The sequence below is a fragment of the Pongo pygmaeus genome, chromosome 17 (assembly GCF_028885625.2).
Source record: "Pongo pygmaeus isolate AG05252 chromosome 17, NHGRI_mPonPyg2-v2.0_pri, whole genome shotgun sequence".
NCBI lineage: Eukaryota > Metazoa > Chordata > Mammalia > Primates > Hominidae > Pongo > Pongo pygmaeus.
The window spans coordinates 64,293,913-64,309,576 of record NC_072390.2 but is presented as its reverse complement, the minus strand read 5'-3'; the positions used below and the strand labels follow the sequence as shown (position 1 = coordinate 64,309,576).

The 15,664-nt window shown below is 44.6% G+C and overlaps 1 protein-coding gene across 6 annotated transcripts in view; it reads left to right on the top strand.

Moving 5' to 3' along the window:
- Window positions 1-8,846: 8,846 nt before the first annotated feature.
- Window positions 8,847-15,664, top strand: part of DYM (dymeclin) — a 417,244-nt gene continuing 410,426 nt past the window's right edge. For 5 of the 6 annotated variants that reach the window (XM_063653666.1, XM_054460679.2, XM_063653665.1 and 2 more), the window contains exon 1: window positions 8,932-9,253. The gene's annotated coding sequence lies outside the window, so the exon portion shown is untranslated. Of the gene's footprint in view, window positions 9,254-15,664 lie in introns of all 6 variants that reach the window. The other variant, XM_054460676.2, reaches the window with a different exon arrangement.

Below are 15,664 nucleotides of genomic sequence, written 5' to 3'. Positions count from 1 at the left end.
GGTGCCTTGGAGGGTACGGTTGCTAAACGTTTTGGAACTAAACAGAAAAAAACACAGTACAATGAGAAATTACCATAATGCTAAATCAACAAATTACTTGAATCTCTTCCCCTGACACTTTAGTAGCTCTTGAAAGGGCAATTTCAGTGATCTTGTCAAACAGCTAAGTCACCTGGTGACCTAGAAGAGGGCTTGGAAGTTTGAGTCATTGCTGTTCAATACTCTTTCCTCTCAACATCCTGACCCCGATCCTCTGCAAAACCATGGGCAGTGCAGAGTAGGTCACAAGTATTGTGTTTTTATTTGTTTGTTTGTTTGTTTTTAGAGATGGGATCTTGCTGTGTTGCCCAGGCTGGTCTTGAACTTCTGGGCTCAAGTGATCCTCCTACCCCGGCTTCCCAAAGTGCTGGGATTATAGGTGTGAGCCAACATGCCTGGCCTGGGTTGTAAATCTTCCAGGCTCATGCCACTGGCTTCTGGGAGATTCACCTTGCCTAATGAGACTATAAGATATAACCTAGTGTAAATGGAAATAATTTTTACCTATTTGGGTTCAAACACACCAATAAATCTGTTCTTGGCCACTGAGGTCAGCTCTATTTCTTCAAATCTTGCCTAGAGTAGTGTTTGCACCTCATGTTATGGGTTGAATTGTGTCCCTCCAAAATTCATTTGTTCAAGTCCTAACTCCCAGTACCTCAGAATGTGATCTTTCAATAGACAAAATTAGGATTGGGTGCAGTAGCTCATGCCTGCAATCCCAGCTACTCAGGAGGCTGAGGCATGAGAATTGATTGAACCTGGGAGGTGGAGGTTGCAGTAAGCCCAGATCACGCCACTGCACTCCAGCTTGGGCAACAGAGAGAGAAAAAAAAAAGACAAAATTACAACAAATTTAAATATTTTAACTGCTTTTATTTACAATTCTAGAATCAAGCAACACCTCATCCTATAAAATAAAACGGGTGTTCCCAAGAGCTGAGCAGAGGAATTTGGTCCAATGGAGAGAAAAAGGCTAAGGAAAGCGGAAACAGAAAACAAAAAGTGGTTTGGTTGTTTCAGAGTTACTTCCTTGTTAAGGCTGAAGCAGAGGGGACTTCCTTATCATGCCGGCTGAAACTGGCTTCTTTGGGGATTTGGCTATTATCCCTCACTCTCTTCATTTCTCAGATGGTCAGATAAACAAGTTAGTTTCGATTTGGTGACATGGAACCTTAGCATGAATGACTCCATTTTGGTTAGGCGTGGTGCAGGAGCTCAGTCCCAGCCAACGGCCGCCTATAAATTTTATTTAACAGGCTTTTTTGGAAATAGGTACATTGTAGATAGAATTAGGTTATAATGAAGTCACAAGGCTGGGCCCTAACCCAATATGACTGGCGTCCTTATATAAAGAGGAAATTTCTATGTAAACACACACACACACACACACATACACACACAGAGGAACATGTGAAGATGAAGGTGGAGATAGGGGTGTTCCTTCTACAAGCCAAGGAATGCCAACAATTGTCAGTAGACCGGCAGAAGGTAGGGGAGAGAGAGGCATGAAACAGTTTCTTCCTCGCAGCCCTCAAAAGGAACCAACTCTGACAATGCCTTGATTTTGGACTTTTGGCCTCCAGGCCTATGAGACAGTAAATGTCCGCTGTTTGTGGTACTTTGGTATGGCACCCTAGTAAACCAATATACCCAGGTATTCCAGTCAGATATTACAGTTCCTGTTGGCTGGAAACACAAGCTAACTCTGAGGAAGCCAAGTGTGAGTCTTCCAACACTGGCAGTGTTGGCAAAAAGAGCTCTGAGACAGCCTTTTCCAGTGAGTGACAGTGTGGGCTGTGCAGCTAGACTGCTGGTGTGTGAGCCTCCACTGGCTAGCTTTGCAATGTTAGGAATTGTATTTAACTTGTTGCGGATGTACAATGGGGGACGATAAATAAGTCCCTTGTCTTAGTCCTTTTGAGACTTTTGTTGTTGCAATAACAAAATACCACAGACTGGGTAATTTACAAAGAGCAAAAATTGGCCGGGCACAGTGGCTTATGCCTGTAATCCCAGCATTTTGGGAGGTCGAGGCAGGCGGATCATGAGGTCAGGAGTTCGAGACCAGCCTGGACAAAAAAACTCCACCTCAAAAAAAAAAGCAGAAATTTATTTCTCACAGTTATGGAAGCTAGGAAGTCCAAGATCAAGGCACCAGCATATTAGGTGTCTGGTGAGAGCCTTCTTGCTACGTCCTCACGGAAGGGCAGAGGGGAAAAAAGGCCTAGGTAGTTCTCTCAAGCCCCCTTCTTCTTCTTTTTTTTTTTTTTTGAGTTGGAGTTTTCACTCTTGTTGCCCAGGCTGGAGTGTAATGGTGCAGTCTCAGCTCACTGCAACCTCCACCTCCCAGGTTCAAGTGATTCTCCTGCCTCAGACTCCTAAGTAGCTGGGATTACGGGCATGCATCACCATGCCTGGCTAATTTTTTGTGTTTAGTAGAGATGGGGTTTCACCATGTTGGTCAGGCTGGTCTCGAGCCCTCTTATAAGGCTAGTGATCCCATTTGTGAGGAGGGAGGAGCCCTCACTCCACTCAATCACCTCCCCAAAGGCCTCACCTCTTTTTTTTTTTTTTTTGAGACGGAGTTTCACTCTTGTTGTCCAGTCTGGAGTGCAACGCACTATCTCGGCTTACAGCAATCTCTGTCTCCCGGGTTCAAGCAATTCTCCTGCCTTGGCCTCCTGAGTAGCTGGGATTACAGGCATGCATCACCACGCCCGGCTAGTTTTTTGTATTTTTAGTAGAGATGGGGTTTCACCATGTTGGTCAGGCTGGTCTCAAACTCCCGACCTCAGGTGATCCGCCTGTCTCGGCCTCCCAAAGTGCTGGGATTACAGGCGTGAGCCACTGCACCCGGCCAGGTCTTACCTCTTAACACCATCACCCGGGGGTTAAGTTCCAACACAGGAATTTTGGAGGGACACATACATTCAAACCATAGCATACTTATTCTAAACGTCCCTAATGACCATTAAGTGAGTTTAATAGATCTAAAACTTTCTTTCCCGTTTTCATTTATGTTATTTTATGTGTTTATTTATTTTAAAATACAGATGGGTCTCCCTATGTTCCCCAGGTTGGTCTCAAACTCCTGGGCTTAAACAATCCACCCACCTTGGCTTCCCAAAGTGTTGGGATTACAGACGTGAGCCAATGCACCTGGCTGTAAAATTTTAGAGCAGTGCCTGCCATAGGTAAGTATTTCTGATACATTATTAACTATTTGTTGTTGTTGTTATTGTTGTTTTGTTTTGTTTTTGTTTTTTTCTTGAGACAGAGTCTCGCTCTGTTGCCAGGCTGGAGTGCAGTGACGCGATCTCGGCTCACTGCAACCTCTGCCTCCTGGGTTCAAGCGATTCTCCTGCCTCAGCCTCCTGAGTAGCTGGGACCACAGGTGCGCGCCACCACGCCCAGCTAATTTTTGTTTTTAGTAGAGATGGGGTTTCACCATGTTGGCTAGGATGGTCTCGGTCTCTTGACCTCGTGACCTGCCTGCCTCGGCCTCCCAAAGTGCTGGGATTACAGGTGTGAGCCACCGTGCCTAGCCCTGGTTTGGTTTTTTTTTTTTTAAAGACAGGGTCTCGCTCAGTTGCCCAGGTTGGAGTGCAGTGGCATGACCATGGCTCACTGCAGCTGTGATCTCCTGGGCTCAAGCAATCCTCCTGCTCCAGACTCCCAAGTAGCTAGGATACAGGTGTGCACCATTACACCCAGCTATTTTTTTGGTAGAGATGGGGGTCTCACTATGTTGCTCAGGCTGATCTGGAACTCCTGACCTCAAGTGATCCTCCCTTCTCAGCCTCCAAAACTATTGGAATTGCAGGCATGAGCCACTGCACCTAGCCCCCATGTTAACTATTATTAGTTTGTGACTCTTCCTAATTTGTCCCAGACAGCAAGGAGACAGTGACAGGTGCACTATGCCCTCTTCCCAAGTTCTGTCATCAGAACTGCTCCTCTGACATCTTTTCTGATGGCCAGAAAGCCACCAGGACCCATAGTGATCGAGCTGTCCCAACCTCTTTTCCCAGGCTAGGCTAAGGGCTCAGGAAAAGGAAGAATGAATGGGGGCTCTGTAGAGTGCATCTAAGCTCTCCTGCATGCAGGAGGGACTGGAGAACGAATTGTGTAGCCTCTTACCTTATCAGGCAGGCAATACCCAGGAACGCTGGAGTCCCTGCCTTTGGAGCATTCAAACTCTCTGCGGCAGTATCTGAGTCTTGTTACTAACAGCTGGCCTTGCAAGGAATTCATTACCATAGCACCACAGGAGGCCTTAGAGGACGTCGGTTCAGGAGCTTGCTCAGTCATTTGCGCAGCTCACTGGCTGTGCATCTCTGTTGGAATCCTCTCATGTCCCTAGAACTCAAATCACTAACATTCCCTAAGCTGTTGTAACTTTATTTTACTACCTGTTCAGCCAGCCTCTGCTTGAACACATGCAGTGATTGGGATCTCATTTCTCTTCCAGATAGACCATTTCACTACTAGTAAGCTTAATTTCACTGAACCATCTATGGTGAAGTGTTTCCTAAGTCATTAAATAACTTTCTACTGCACCCTTTCTCATAGGGTTGTTTGGAGACTTAAATAAGATAACAGTGCCTTGCTCACAGAAAACAACCTGTAATGTGAATTGATAATATTGCTGCTGATATTGTTCTCAGAAAGTTCTTATATGGAGCTGAAATCTGCATTCTGTAACTTCGAAAACTTGGTCTTAATTTGGCTCATTGGCATAACAGAAAATAAGTCTAATCATGCCCCCCTGAGGATGGTTCTACTTACCACAAGTCTCCTCTTATTCTAGTTCTTCATACTCAGTTCCTTCAGCCCTTCCACATGGGATGTAATTTCCAGATCTCTCACCATCCTGACTGCCCTTCCCAGGACAGGTTCTGGTTGATCTTCATCCCTCCTTGGAGGAGTGGCCAGGTGCTGGCAACTAAGACATGTGAGCTGTCCACCATCTGGATTATGCGGATGAACTAACATTGAAAATGACATGCTACATGCATTACTTAATTTCATTCTCACAGCACCTTCATGAGGAGAAAACTGAGGCTCAGAGATGTTAAGTAGCTTTACCCAAATCGTTTAGCTCAGAAATTGTGGAACCAGAATTCAACCCAGATCTGTCTGACTCCAAAGTCTGCTCTTCTTTCTTGGGGAAGTGGAAGCCTGCGTGCTGTTCTTGGAACAGCCTCAAGACAATAATCTGGGGACTGTCTTGGTCCTGCTTGCAGAGGGTCCTTCTGTTATGTATGGGTCCTTTCTGGCCCTTTAGCTTCTACAAAGAAAGTCAGTCCCCCTCCAAACACGTGAAGTCTGTTTGCAGTCCAGACCTTGCAAACTTGTAGTTATAGAAACCTCAGCCTACCAGGGCTTGAAGGATACTTGGCTCCACTTTACGTCTCCATTCTTCTTTTCCTCCTGTTTTTAATGTAACCTGTAATCCTAGCACTTTGGGAGGCTGAGGCAGGTGGATCACCTGAGGTCAGGAGTTCAAGATCAGCCTGGCCAACATGGTGAAACTCCATCTCTACTAAAAATACAAAAATTAGCTGGGCTAATTTTTAATTAGCATGGTGGCCCGCGCCTTTAGTCCCAGCTACTCAGGAGGCTGAGGCAGGAGAATTGCTTGAACCTGGAAGGCGGAGATTGCAGTGAGCTGAGATTGTGCCATTGCACTCCAGCCTTGGCAACAAGAGTGAAACTCCGTCTCAAAAAAAAAAGTATTCTGTCCACCACGTGGAATAATGTAATATTTAGTAATAAGAACAGTTGCAAGGTGTAGAGAGTTACTGTATATCCATCACCCAGCTTTCCTTAATGTTAACATTTTATATAACCACAGCATCATTTTGTCAAAACTAGGTAATCAGCATTGGTACAATACTGTTAACCAAACTCTAAACTTCATTTAGGTTTCATCAGGCTTTCCACTATTGCCTTTTTCAATTCCAGGTTGCAGTCCAAGATATCCTATTGGATTTAGTGGAAGGATTTCATAACTTTTCTATTGCTGTTCTTGCACTAACTAGACACTGAAGTTGTCAAGTCAGTCAAAGTTATCATAATACTTCTTTTTTTTTTTTGAGATGCAGTCTCACTCTGTCACCCAGGCTGGAGTGCAATGGGGCGATCTTGGCTCACTGCAATCTCTGCCTCCCAGGTTCAAGCAATTCTCCTGCCTTAGCCTCCTGAGTAGCTGGGACTGCAGGCCTGCACCACCACACCTGACTAATTTTTTTTTTTTTTTTGTATTTTTAGTAGAGACGGGGTTTCACCAAGTTGGCCAGGCTGATCTTGAACTCTGGAACTCAGGTGATCCGCCCACCTCGGCCTCCCAAAGTGCTGGGATTACAGGCTCACGTGAGCCACCATGCCTGGCCATCATACTTCTGCAGGCAGTTTTGAAAGTTGGTGTCCAAGGATAATAATTTGCACATTACATGTACAAAAAAGGTGCATAAGGACTGCTACTCTAACTCGTGTTTCCTACGTAGTAAAAAATATTCCTGATCTTATCTTCTGATTTATGACATTTGCCTAGCAACATTATAACATTTGCCTAGGAACACAGGCAAGACTGTTTATTTCAAGTCATCCAAAAATGACCAAAGGGAGATGATGTAAAATTTTACTAATAGGATCCCCTTAAAATAAAATATTTTGCTTCTTGGTCTGTAAAGCCAGTTCTGAGGAGACGCTCATAACTGTTGCTGAGTCAGTCTGGGGAAAGTAGACTGTGTGCCAGACAATATTAAAAAATATTTTGAGTTTGGTTTTCATGCCTGAGTCTCTTTTTTTTATTTTTTATTTTTTTGAAACAGAGTCTGGCTCTCTCGCCCAGGCTGGAGTGCAGGGGCATGATCTCGGCTCATGGCAACCTCCACCGTCTGGGTTCAAGTGATTCTCCTGCATCAGCCTCCCGAGTAGTTGGGGCTACAGGCGCATGCCACCACACCTGGCTAATTTTTGTATTTTTGGTAGAGACGGGGTTTCACCATGATGGGCAGGCTGGTCTCAAATTCCTGACCTCAGGTGATCTGCCTGCTTCGGCCTCCCAAAGTGTTGGGATCACAGGCATGAGTCACCACGCCCAGCCCTGAGTCTCTTTTTGCTGTAATTTTAAAATAAAATTGTACATGTACTTCATATTCCTTGCAGAAAAATTAGAAAACATAGGGAAAAACTAATTTTAACCACACACGATCTCATTACCCAAAGTTGCAATATTGTTAATATTACTTGTCTTTTTTCCAACAGCACATATACATAGGTATTATAAATATTATGGTAAACATTATATTACACGTTATATTAATATATCACTTAATATATTCATATAAATATTATATTAAGTGGCAAAACCACAATTAGTTTTGCACCAACCTAATATAATTCACTTATGAAAATTTGATACTATATATGTTTCCACTCAATGTATCATGAAAATGTTTTCAAATAAATATGCATCCGTAGCATTCTTTACAATGACTGCATAGTAGTGTCCATGGCTTTTTAGTTAGGAGTTTGGGTTTTTTTTTTTTTTTTTTTGAGACAGTGTCTCGTTCTGTTGCCCAGGATGGAGTGCAATGGCGAGATTATGGCTCACTGAAGCCTCAACCTCCCGGGCTCCAGCGATTTTCCCACGTCAGCCTCCCGAGTAGCCGGGACCGAGGGTGTGCCCACCACTCCCAGCTAATTTTTGTATTTTTTGTAGAGACAGTGTATCGCTATGTTGCTCAGGCTGGTCCTTCCGAACTCCTGGGCCCAAGTGATCCTCCCACCTCAGCCTCCCAAAGTATTGGGATTACAGGCATGAGCCACAGGGCCCAGTCTACTTTGGGTTTTAATATGTTTTCCTGTCATAATTCTGCAAGCTCAGTGAATTTACTGGCAGTCTATGCTAGAAAAGAATATCTAATATTTGTATAGTACTTTACAGAGTACACTGGCACATATTGACTATATAATGGGAATAACGGTGCTATCTGTTGCATAGGGTCATTTTGCGAAATAATAGTGCATGGCAAATAGAAAACAATCCATAATGTAAATTGTTATTACTAGAGTAATGTGAACATTTCCTGTAATGGCAGAATCATCATCATGTACATATTTTAGGTGAGGAAACTGGCTGAGAGGGGTGAAGTAATTGCTCAAAGACGTCAGTGTGGAAACCTCAGCTCATTTGACTTCAAATTCCATAGTTTTGGCACTATCTCGTATTGCTACTCTTTCCCGTGGGACCTGTGCTTTCCGACAACATTGCAGGCAGGGCTAGCCCTGCCAGCTGCCTCCATCAAAAATTATTTTCCTATTTCTCAATTCTCCAGAATCCCACACAATATTGCTTGACTTTGGGATGGTTATTCAGCTGCAATTAACAGGGGCCTTAATAAGGTTAAGCCGCCAGAACGAGCGGTGTAGCATGAGCGAGGACTCTAGCACCTGGCAGGTGAGGTTGACTCTAGCACCTGGCAGGTGAGGTTTTTGCGCTTCTCTCTTTTTTTTTTTTTTTTTTTTTTTTGAGAAGAGTCGAGCTCTGTCGCAAGGCTGGAGTGCAGTGGCGCGATCTCGACTCACTGCAATCTCCGCCTCTCGGGTTCAAACGATTCTCCTGCCTCAGACAGCTAATTTTTGTATTTTTAGTGGAGACGGGGTTTCACCATGCTGGCCAGGATGGTCTCGATCTCCTGACCTCGTGATCCGTCCACCTCGGCCTCCTAAAGTGCTGGGATTACAGGCTGAGCCACCGCGCCCGGCCATTTTTGCGCTTCTCGATTTCGCCACGTGGCTTTGCGGTAGCCCAGGAGGTACTAGGAGGCCGCAGGCACGAATAACACCCAAAGGACTACAGTTTCCAGAAGCCCGCGCGCTCCGCGTGCCACGTGACCGCCTGGCTGGCGCGCGCGCCTGGGGGTTCGGTCCCTAGCCGCGTTCTCGGTCGCTTCCCTCTTCCCTCGCCGCCTCCTGGCCTTCGCACCGACGCGGCCCGGGCTGGAGCCGAGCCGGGGCCGAGCTGCAGGCCGAGCCGGAGCCGGATCCGTACCCGCAGAGACGTGGAAACATGGAGGCCTGAGCCGGTGTGCGCCACCTGGGGCTGCGGCGGCGACAGCGACTTCTCCTGACCCCTCTGCCACCCGCCCGTCCGTCCGCCGGTCTGTGGAACTGGAGCTGATCCCCCCGCCGGCTGAGACAGGTGGGCTGTAGCGCCGCCCCCCTCAGCGCGGCCCGGCCCGAAAGCCCGGCTGTCCCCGGCCTCCTGTCAGAAGGGGTCGGGGCCACCCTCCGCTCCCCGGACAGCGCCCCGGGGCGGCGGCGAAGGGACCCTCCCTTCCCTGCCCGCGGGCGCCTGGGCCACCCGGAGGGGCTGTGCTGACAGCGGACCGACCTCTGTCCGAGTCCGCTGTTGGGAGTCCGAGTCCGCTGTTGGGAGTTGGGGGATACCGAAGGCCAAGACGGTGCTTCCGGAGATGGGGCGGTGTTGGTCTGACAAATGGGCGTGTGATGGGCAGGGTGAGCAATAGCTGTTGGGTTTTTCTTTCTTCTTTTTACATTCATAGTTTATTGAGATATAATTAACATATCAGAAAATTAACCCTTTAAAAGTACAACTCAGTGGTTTTTAGTATATTCGCAGGGTTGAGCAGCCATCACCACCGTTAATTCCAGAGCATTTTTTTATCACCCCCCCCCAAAGAAGCTCGTACCCATTAGCAGTCACTCCTCCTCCTTCTCTCCCTTACACTATTGATCTACTTTCAGTCGCCGTGGATTTGCCTGAGCAATTGTGTTTTGACTGAAAAGTGAAAGGGTGGGTGTTTGTGAACTGGGGGCAGTAGTGGGGTTTGAGGGTATTGGTGTGGTAAAGCTGATTGGATAAAGCTGTTCTCTGCTGAACAGGGGTAGAGAAGTGATGGGATGATTGTAATTGGCCAGCAAAGCGGGTACCCAGGATAGACTGATTAGGGGGCACAGATGGAGTGAGATCCTTGAAAGAGGAGAGGGGAAGTTGGAGAGAGGGGTGTGTAGAGCAAGGGTGATGTGCTGAAGGATGAAAACCTGGAGGCTGGAGGCGGTGGAGAGGAATGTAGCGTCCACCAGAGGAACTCAGGTGCTCAGGCTGATGAGTTGAGGGCTCAAGAGAAGAACGAGGTGGAAGGGAAGAGAATCTATAGGAATGCGTGAATGGTTGTTGCAGAGGATGAAATTAACGAATATATGGATTTCTGGAGTGATTATCCTGCTTTGAAGTTTTATTTTAGATAATCCTCTCAGCAACTTGGAGATAGACCGGACAAGTATGAATATTTCCATTCTGTAAATGAAGAACTAGTCTTTTAGAGGTTAGGTGTCTGGCTTAAGCTCATAAACTGAGTACATAGGGCAAAATGAGTTGGAATAATTGATGAAACTATCAGTCACAAGTGGATTAAATGGCAGAGAACTGAGTTGGGGCAATGTTAATAGGAAGGAGATTCAGCTATTAAGAAGTCTGTGTTACGACATATAGGTCAAGGAGTTTTTATGTTTTTGCACCTTTTAACCATAGAAAAGTTCACACAGTGAAATAATAAAGGGTACTCCCATGTACCCATTACCCAGCTTCAACAGTTAACTCATGCCAATTTAGTTTTATCTATGTCCCTATCCATTCCTATCCCCACTCACAATTATTTTAAAGCAAATCATAGGCATTCAATTTCATCTGTAAATATTTCAATATATATCTGTAGAGGATTGAATTGCTTTTTTTTTGTTGTTGGTGGTGGGAGGCAGAGTCTCGCTCTGTCATTCAGGCTGGAGTCCAGTGGCGTGATCCCGGCTCATGGCAACCTCTGCCTCCTGGGTTCAAGCAATTCTCCTGCCTCTGCCTCCTGAGTAGCTGGGATTACAGGCACGTGCTACCATGCCCGGCTAATTTTTTGTATTTTTAGTAGAGACGGGGTCTCATCATGTTGCCCAGGCTGGTCACGAACTCCTGAGTTCAGGCATTTCACCCACCTCAGCCTCCGAAAGTGCTGGGATTACAGGGGTGAGCCACTGCATCTGGCCTGCTCTCTTTTTAATAGGCCCACAATACCATTATCACACATAAAAATTAATAGTTTTTAATATCTAGAAAGATTTACTGTACTTTAAAAAAGTGTGGTAATCCATTTGATACAAAGAGGATAAATAGTGCAAACGCTTTTATGTTTGACTCTGAAAAATGTGGCATAATTATCTCCTGATTTTTCCATTAGATCCTGCCATCCTGATTGTTCCTTTTTTTTTTTTTTTATTAATATGGCTCATTTTTCTACAGAAAGTTTGAAGAATTGTCACTTTGGTAGGCTTTTTAATGAATGGAGGGCAGGAGAGAAATAGAATTGAAATATGTTACAATATGTACAAATGGCTCTTTCTTATATTGCTCCAAATATTTGGGCAATTTGGTTATGCTTTTCTAGATAATTTCACATATTATTAGAAGTTGTTTAATGTTATGTATCAGTTTTCTATGATTGCTGTAACATGTTACCACAAATTTAGTGGCTTAAAACAATGCATTTATTATTTTATAGTTTTGTAGGTTAGAAGTCAAAGTGGGTCTCACTGGCTGTCAACAAGGCTGTGTTCTTCTCTGGAGGTTTCTAGGGGGCATCTATGCCTCTTCCAGCTTCTAGAGGCTGCCACTTTCCTTGGCTTGTGGTGCACCTCCTCTATCTTCAAAGCCACCAGTGTTGCATCTCTCTGATCATACTTCCATCCTCAAGTCTCTGACCACAAGTGGGAAAGGTTCTCTGCTTTTAAGGACCCATGTAATTAAATCAGGCCCACTTGGCTAATTCAGGATAACCCCCACCTCGAGGTTCTTAATTTAATTGCGCCTGCAAAGTCTCTTCCCAGCAACATAATCAGAGCTTCCATGGATTAGTATGTGGACATCTTTGGAGGCTATTATTCTACCTACCACAATGTGTTTTGGAATATTTTGCCGAGATTTAAGAAAGTAAGTGATTTCTTTTGCTGCTGTACATGCAACAGGAGGGCCGTCTTTTACTTAGGATTGTAGATAATGGGAATGGTTAGATCTAGAGAAGACTGTTCATTTTTCCTTTTAGTGAAATATGGGAAATACCTGTGACACTTGTAGTATAGGCTTTGGTAAAATGAGACCTTTAAAAATGATTAAGTATAAAAGCAATACAGCTCCATGTAAAGTTTTTCTATATTTCGTTTTGGTCTCTTTTTCATATTCATGTCTTAAAACATAGTATATATGTGTAATCAGAGGGCTAACCTGATACTCGACACAGGACACGCTGGGGGCAATGATGGTTCCCATGCCCAGGGTGAGAAGGCAGGGACTCTCTGTCCAAGTGGGAGATAAAGGCACCCCCATTTCAGCAGCAAAAGAAGACTCCTAATGAAAGTGAGAGAACATCTTCAGGCAGAATGAACTACTGTGAGATTTGGACTTGAAGCAGCCTTTTCACAGGTTCTTCTGTGACTCAGCTGGCAATGGTAGAGTGCTGTGGGCCTAACAGAGCGGAGTGATAAGATGGCCATTGCTGCTTTTCCTTTCTTCGGACAGAGAGAGGACTAATCTTAAAGATTGAAAGGATTTCTGGAAGTCCTCCAGTTTGGTATCCTGTTTCCTGGTGGGTTTCACTTTCCTACTTAGCTGTCAAAGTCCTGACTGTCTCTAGGTGTGAAGGTTCTGGCTTTCTGGTGGTAGTGCACCATTTATCAGGAAATGTGATGGGACTTATTAAATATCTGCTCTTGCCTTTAAGCATTTTTTTTTTCTAGTAAGGTTTTTAGCAGAGCTTAATGCTTTGAACTTCGCTTGTAAACAGTTTGTAAGTTATCCTCACATTACTTAATTCTAGACAAAATGAACTAGTGGGGCTGGGAACAACTTTACATATAGGTCTTATTTAGTAAAAGTTTTTGTTTTTTTAATTTCTTAAGGAAGTTTGGTTAGTGATTTTGGTATCTTCTCTGATTTTTATCGCATTCTTTAAAAATGCAGGCAATGAAAGTGGCTGAAACTTTCCAATAAGGACATTGGAATAATTATTTTTAAAAAGCTCATCTTTTCTTTTATTGCTGTCTTTTGGGCATTTAAAACCTTTTGTCCATCATATGATCGATGATAAATTTCTTTGTTAGGTTGAGTCAGTCACTGAATCTTGACAATTATTCCTTCAAAATATGTCATGCAACCCTCCATCCAGAATACTTTGAAAACCCTACCTGTATCAGTTAGGATTAGGTTTGGCTATGAATAACAGAGACCTGAAAAATAATAGCTTAAACATATGATTAGTTTGTTTCTTTTGTAAAAGAAGTCCAGAGGTGGACAATTAAAGGCTGGTTTGGCAGCTCTGCTGTCATCAGGAACCCAGCCTCCTTGTAGTTTCTTACACTGTTAACCCTAAAGTATGGCCCTTGATTTCTGGGTCCAAGATGGCTGCTGGAGTTCTAGCTAAAATTTCCATGTTCCTAACAGCAGGATGGAGGAAGGGATAAAGAAGTGACTGTCCACTCTTAGAGACTTAAATATATCTTAGTTGAACAGGAATATGCCTGGTCAAAAAATTGTTCTGTTACTAAAAGGAAGGGAGGATTGGAGATTGGGTAGGGAATTAGCATTTTTTGCTTTTTTTTTTTTTTTTTTTTTTTTGAGACAGTCTGACTCTGTTGCCCAGGCTGGAGTGCAATGGTGGGATCTTGGCTCACTGCAACCTCTGCCTCCCAGGTTCAAGTGATTCTCCTGCCTCAGCCTCCTGAATAGCTGGGATTACAGGCGTGCGCCACCATGCCCGGCTAATTTTTGTATTGTTTTTAGTAGAAGTTTCACCATTTTGCCCAGGCTGTCTCGAACTCCTGACCTCAGGTGATCCACCCACCTCAGCCTCCCAAAGTGCTGGGATTACAGACAGGAGCCACTGCGCCTGGCCTCTGCTCCTTTATAATTAGTTTCTGTGAACCCAGACTAATCTACATACTTTTTGAAACTATAGGTTTGAATCCTAGTTCTGTCATTTATTTGCTTTGGCATGTTACTCAACCTTTTTGAACTTCAGTTTTCTTATCTGTAAAATGGGACTAATATATACTTTATATGTTTGTTAGAGAATTAAATGAAAATGCCTCTATGTACCTAGTAATATATACACTATAACTATTAGTTGTTTTTCATTCTCTTCCTTTAGGTTTCTCAACTTGGATATCTGAATGAGTGGTGTAAAAAGATGAGAATTGGAGACGGACAAGGAGAAGGATATATATTCAGTTCAGTAGAGAGCATGTGGAGTTTGAGGTGCCCTTGGGACACCAGATGGTGATAGATGTTAGGCAATTAGATAAACGGGCCTGACACTCAAAAGACACTTCTGACTAGACATAGACATTTTGGATTGTCAGTGTATAGGGGTAGAATTCATCAGTCTGGAAGTCTTAGGGAGGATGTATGCAGTTGTACAGTTACTATGTGCAAAGTAAGAAGACATGTCCTTTAGTGAGTCTCTCTGTAAAGCGTCAAGCCTCAGCTTACTTTCTGGCCTTTTCTTTATTATTTTTATTTTTTTGTGGGTTAAGGAGTGGAAAGTCTAATAGAAGAAAGGAGAGAGGAGAGCAGCTCCTTGAGAAAGAGAGAGAGAGACGTCCAAAAAAGGAGAAGGCCATGGACCGCAGCAGACTTTTTTTTTTTTTTTTTTTTTTTTTTGGGACGGAGTCTCGCTCTGTCGCCCAGGCTGGAGTGCAGTGGCGCGATCTCGGTTCACTGCTAACTCTGCCTCCCGGGTCTACGCCATTCTCCTGCCTCAGCCTCCCGAGTAGCTGGGACTACAGGCGCCGGCCACAACGCCCAGCTAATTTTTTTTTTTGGTATTTTTAGTAGAGACGAGGTTTCACCGTGTTAGCCAGGATGGTCTTGATCTCCTGACCTCGTGATCCACAGTCCTCGGCCTCTGAAAGTGCTGGGATTACAGGCCTGAGCCACCGCGCCCAGCCCGCAGCAGATTTTTATATGGAGAAGGCAGTGCTGATTTACATAGGGCTCACAGATTGGTTCGATCATGTATGACGTCTACAGAGTATGTGGAGAAGGCTGGTTGCCTCAACCTGATCTTATGCAAATGGGCTTTCCAGTTGATTGGCGCCATCCTGTCTGCTCCTTTACAGTATATGTGGCTGGCAGAGAAGGGAAGATGGAGCCGCCATTTTGAAAATGTCTAGTCCTTAGTTTCTGCAGGCATTATTCTGTGCAAGCTCCCAGCTTGCAGGCTGCTCTTTGTTAGAAAATGATTTGGGGCTGCTTTTCATTAAAAAGAAAAGCCTTACTGAGGACTCCCATGCCCTTGCTATCTGCCTAAGTAATTCCTTGTTAACTCCTATATCATCATTCCCTGCTCTGGAGTGGCAACCCTAACTGCTGTTAGGGGGTGTTGGGTGATGACTCTTTCTGGCTACTTCCTGCCGAAAAGGGGCATCATGTGGGGATAAGCAGCTAGGGCTCCTCCTGGGGTCAGTCTAAGGATCCTTGGAAGAAAGGCATGTCCGTGTGTGGTTCTGTCTGCAGCATCGTTTGGAGTTTGATTCTGTCGCTATTCTGATG